This window comes from Mastomys coucha, unplaced genomic scaffold, assembly GCF_008632895.1.
Source record: "Mastomys coucha isolate ucsf_1 unplaced genomic scaffold, UCSF_Mcou_1 pScaffold14, whole genome shotgun sequence".
Taxonomy (NCBI): Eukaryota; Metazoa; Chordata; class Mammalia; order Rodentia; family Muridae; genus Mastomys; species Mastomys coucha.
Genome location: NW_022196896.1, coordinates 77,873,590 through 77,879,653, shown reverse-complemented (window position 1 = coordinate 77,879,653; position 6,064 = coordinate 77,873,590). Strand labels below are relative to the sequence as shown.

At 37.9% G+C, this 6,064-nt stretch overlaps 1 pseudogene; it reads left to right on the top strand.

Annotated features, from left to right (window-relative positions):
• The first annotated feature begins 1,255 nt into the window (after window positions 1-1,255).
• LOC116089436 overlaps window positions 1,256-6,064 on the top strand; it is a 164,851-nt pseudogene continuing 160,042 nt past the window's right edge.

Genomic DNA, 6,064 nt, shown 5'->3' with positions numbered 1-6,064 from the left:
TACCATCTCCCTTTTGCAATGACTGTAAAAGTCTGATGCCATTTCTAAGTAATACATTTAGATCTTATACTTCATGTGTCATCTCTGCCATCATTTCTTTGCCTACACCTTGTCGACCTGACAACCCCCGTTTCTCCCGCGGGTTGAGGGAGGCCCAGGTCGACTGGCCCGCGGCAAGTACTAAATAGGTACAGGATTCCCATTCAAGTGGGCACCATCATACCTGGCAAACCAAAGAAGCCAGTGAGGATAGAGTAATAACCCTAGGAATGCTGTTCATCTATAACCTGAAAACTAGAAATGAAGGGCATGTAGGAATTAAGGCTCTTCTTGACAACAATTATCATTTCTAATCAAAACACTGATTACAAAACTGTGATGCCTCCTACCTCTCCTCACATTTCTCCCACCTAGGCTACAAAGTAGGCCGGTCAGAGGCCCTGCAATGTCATAGACATTGAGCTTGGAAATGGGAATTTTGTTCATCAGGGCGGGCAGCAACAAAGTTCACCTTCTGTACCACTAGTAATCTGATGGGTACATTGCTCTTTCACACCTATTATTGGTAACAGAAAACCTTTTCCAGTGCCTCATGGACTTATGTAGCTAATGCAGATACGGGACTCCTGGTTTTGCTCAGTGGATAAAATGTTATAGCCTTCTGCTGTGTCAGTGACCACATAGATACAGGGATGTAGAGAACTGTAATCACAGGAAGATGTTTTACATAAAAGTGTGGTAGTCTCATGAATCCCCTCATCAGCTCTGCAATAACAAGAAGCCCCTCAAGGTCACCTTGAATAACAGAGGCAGATATTTTGGATAAATGGGAAAACTAAAATGACACACTTACTTACAAGAGACAGCAATCTATCCCACCACTCTTGTCTTGGAGACCTTTATAAAACACAAGCTTTAGGTGTTATGTCAAGACATTTATGTAAGTAAAAAAATAAATATGAATGAAAGTTCAAATCCAGGAAAATCCAAAAAAGGAATTGGTATTCAAGCACTTGAAAAGTAAATAAATAATGACTCTTGAGTTTAGTGAAAGAAAGTATGCCATACATACATATATACATATATACAAATATGTATATATGTATGTGTATAAATGGATATATAGGGTATACATGGCATACATATGTATATACTTATGTGTATATTATGTGTACTTGTGTGTAAATACAATATTGTTGGAAGTTTTAGATAAAACAGGGGACAGAAGAAATTGGAGCAAAATTTTCAAACAATAATGAGTGGCTTTGAAGACTCATCTTCCTTCCTTTCTGCAGCTCTGCTCAGAGCAGACCCTGTGGTCCTCCACCTCTCCTCCACCTCTGCTCAAAGCAGATCCTGTGGTCCTCCACCTCTCCTCACCCCTGCTGCAGCAGACCCTGTGGTCCTCCACCTCTCCTTCACCCCTGCTGCAGCAGACTGTACACTGAAGAAAAATACACTGTAACTTCTCTTCTTAACTGAAATATTAAAGCAACCAATTGACAGCTATCTTAACCCCCTGGATAGGCTCAGGCAAAGGCCTATTATCCTATGTCTTTACATCTGTGTTGAAAACATTTTCAGATGCCTGTAGAAGTGGACTCCTAAACTCTTTATCCTGTAACCAGCCCATTCTACTTAGCACTTTGTCCAAAATATCATTTATGTTGTATATGTTACCTTGAATTTTTATTCCAACAATATTAACAAAAAATTAATATTTTACAGTATGCCTTTGATTCTCCCCATGTTGGAAGCCTAGGTATACTTATGTTTATTTACAATCACACTCTTCTATATTAGATTCTCAATATCTACCCAATTTAATAAAAGGATATAAAAATAAATTTCAATTTTTCTGGTTATATGCTCCTATTTCTGATATAATGATATTGTTATGTCACCTTTTATTGTTTTCTAAACTTAATAATATATAAATACATTCATAATTGATTTATGTATAAATAACTGCTTGTTTTTCAATGTATATGTATATGTGTATGTTTATATACACACACACACACACACACACACATATATATATATATACATATACACATATTTATGTATATATATGCCAATCTGACAAGAAACTGTGTGGCTATATTAATTGCTGTATCTGCTAAGGTATATAATATAACAAACCATAATTTTGATTTGTTCTTATTTTATGTTTTGCCTTCAAGTATGTAAATATACCTTGATGTATATTTGCAATGCCTCTGAAGGCCAGAAATAATCATCAAATTCCTTGGAACTGAAATTATGGATTGTTGTAAGTAGAGACATGGGTAACCAGAACTGAAATCCAGAACCTTTGCAAGAGTAGCAGGTACTCTTAACTGCTGAGCCATCTCTCTAATGTCTTAGTACCCTCTTTTAATCAGTGTTCATGTGGTCTTCAGTTCTACAAATATTTATTGAACTTTTTTTTCTGATAAATTCTGGTCACAGAATCTTTTTTTTTCTTTTTTTTTCTTAGATATATTCTTTATTTACATTTCAAATGTTATCCCTTTTCCAGTTTCCACCCCCCCCAGAAACTCCCTATCCCATCCCACCTTCCCTGCTTCTATGAGGGTATTCCCCTACCCCACCCTCACATTTCCCAGCACTGGGGCATTGAGCCTTCACAGAACCAAGGGCCCCTCTTCTCATAAATGCCAGATACGGCCATCCTCTCCTACATATGCGAGTAGAACCACGGGTCCCAAAATGTGTATTCCTTGGTTAGTAGTTTAGACCCTGGGAGCTCTGGGGGGTGGGGGTCTGGTTGGTTGATACTGTTTTTCTTCCTATGGGGTTGCAAAACCCTTCAGCTCCTTCAGTCCTTTCTCTAACTCCTCTTTGGGGAACCATGCTCAGTACAGTGATTGGTTGGGAGCATCCACCTTTGTATTTGTCAAGCTTTGGCAGAGCCTCTCAGAAGACAGTAATATCAGGCTCCTGTCAGCATGCATATCTTGGCATACACAATAGTGTCTAGGTTTGGTGGCTGTGTATGGGATGGGATCCCTAGGTGGGGCAGTCTCTGGGTGGCCTTTTCTTCAGTCTCTGATCTACACGTTATCTCCATATTTGCTCCCATGAATATTTTGCTCCTGTTCTAAACAGGACCAAAGCACCTACACTTTGTTCTTCCTTCCTCTTGAGGTTCATGTGGTCTCTGAATTGTATCTTGTATATTTCGAGCTTTTGGGCTAGTATCCACTTGCCATGAATGCATACCATGTGTGTTCTTTTGTGATTGAGTTACCTCACTCAGGATGATATTTTCTGGTTCTATCCATTTGCCTAAGAATTTCATGAATTCATTGTTTTTAATAGTTGAGTAGTATTCTATGGTATAAGTGTACCACATTTTCTGTATCCATCTCTTTGTTGAAAGACATCTGAGTTCTTTCCAGTTTCTGGCTGCTATGAACTTAGCACATAACTAAGGCTGCTATGAGCACAGTGGAAAATATGACTTTGTTGTATGTTGGAAAATCTTTTGCGTATATGGCCAGGAGTGCTATAGCTGGGTTCTCAGGTAATATTATGTACAATTTTCTAAGGAACTGCCAGACTGATTTCCAGAATGGTTGTACTGGCTTACAATCTCACCAACAATCAAGGAGTGTTCCTCTTTCTCCACAAACTCACCAGCATCTGCTGTCACCTGAGTGCTTGATCTTAGCTATTCTGACTAGTGTGAGGTGGAATCTCAGGGTTGATTTGATTTACATTTCCCTGATAACTATGGATGTTGAACATTTCTTTAGGTGCTTCTCAGCCATTGAATATTCCTCAGCTGAAAATTCTTTGTTTAGCTCTATACCCCATTTTAATAGGGTTATCGGATTTTCTTGAGTTCTTTGCATATAGTAGATATTAGCCCTCTATCAGATGTAGGATTGGTAAAGATCTTTTTCCAATCTGTTGGTTGCCTCTTTGTCCCATTGGCAGTGTACTTTGTTTTACAGAAGCTTTGAAATTTTATGAGGCCCCCTTTGTCTATTGTTGATCTTAAAGCATAAGCCATTGGTGTTCTGTTAAGGAAAGATTCCCATGTGCCAATGTATTCAAGGCTCTTCTCCACTTTCTTCTCTATCAGTTTCATTTTATCTGGTTTTATGTGGAGGACTTTGATCCACATGGACTTTAGCTTTGTACAAGGGGATAAGGATGGATCAATTTGCAACCTTCTGCATGCTAACCTCCAGTTGTACTAGCACCATTTGTTGAAAATGCTGTCTTTTTTTCCCACTGGATGGTTTTAGCTCCTTTGATCAAGTGGTATGTGGATTAATTTCTGTGTCTTCAATTCTATCCAATCCATCTATCTGCCTGTCACTATACCAATACCATGAAATTTTTTTCACTATTGCTCTGTAATACAGCTTGAGGAGCAGGATGCTGATTCCCCCAGAAGTTCTGTGATTGTTTAAAATAGTTTTCACTATCTTGGGTTTATTTGTTATTTCAAATGAAATTGCAAATTCTTCTTTACAATCCTATGAGGAATTGAGGTGGAATTTTAATGGGGATTGCATTGAATCTGTAGATTGTTTTCAGCAATATGTGCATTTTCACTATATTAATCCTGCCAAACAGTTAGAATGAGAGATCTTTCCATCTTCTGAGAGTTTTGATTTCTTTCTTCATATACTTAAAGTTCTTGTTATATAGATGTTTAATTTGCTTAGTCAGAGTCACACCAAGGTATTTCATATTATTTGTGACTTTGGTAAAGGCTGTCGTTTCCCTAATTTCTTTCTCAATGTGTTTATTCTTTGAATAGAGGAAGGCTATTGATTTAAGTTAATTTTATGTCGCTTTCCCACTGGGCCACGTTCTTGTCCTGGTACCATTTGGCCTCAACACTAAGTTCTGGCGGGTTCTTGTTATTTTCTCCCAGCAAGCTACATCTCTCTTGCATGCAACACTTTACACACCCCCACAACATTCATCTAGCTAGCGTCTAGTACCCGGTAGGTAAAACATGACACTTAAGTTATTCTTAAGGCTTTCATATCCAATACTGTTTATATAATAATAACATCCCAATTTACAAGATGTCAATACAATAATTTCAGAACCAACTAATAAAGACAATATTTTGACCCAATTAATTTAACCTTGTAAAAATCTTAGCTTGGTTTTCACCACGCAGTGGCTGACTAGTCCTCATCGTCTGACTCCATGATGATCAACTATCTCCTCCTGCTCCTGACCTTTCTCCTCCTCCAACTCTAGTTCCACCTCTCTATTCCTCTTCAATCACAGGCCTGTCACTTCCCTAATGTGATTGGACAGAGAAAATACTGAAGCAGTTTTATATCTAGCCAACTTTTTGAAGTTGTTTATCACTTTTAATAGTTCTCTGGTAGAACCTTTGGGGTCACTTAAGTAAACTGCCATATCATCTGCTAATAGGGATATTTCACTTCTTCCTTTCCAATTTTATCTCTTTGAACTCCTTCTATTGTCTAATTGCTCAGGCTAGAAATTCAAGTACTGTATTGAACAAGTAGGAAGAGAGTGGGCAGCCTTGTTTAGTCCCTGATTTTAGTGGGATTGCTTCAAGTTTCTCTCCATTTAGTTTGATGTTGGCTATTGGTTTGTTGTATATTGCTTTTACTGTGTTTAGGTATGGGCCTCGAGTTCCTCTTCTTTCCAACACTTTTAACATGAAGAGATGTTGAATTTTGTTAAAAAGCTTTTTTAGCATTTAATAAAAGGATGTTGTTCTTTGAGTTTATTTCTGTAGTGTACTACCTTGATGGATTTTTGTATATGATCCATCCCTGCATCTCTGGTGTGAAGCCTACTTAATCTTGGTGAATGATCATTTTGATGTGTTCTTGGATTCGGTCTGCTAGAATTTTATTGAGTATTATTGCATCAATTTTCATAAGGGAAATTGGTCTAGAGCACCTATCTTTGTTGGGTCTTTGTGTGGTTTATGTATAGGTGTAATTGTGGCTTCATAGAATGAACTGGGTAGTGTTTCATCTGTTTCTATTTTGTGGAATAGTTTGAAGAGTATTGGTATTAGGTCTTCTTTGAAGGTCTGATAGAA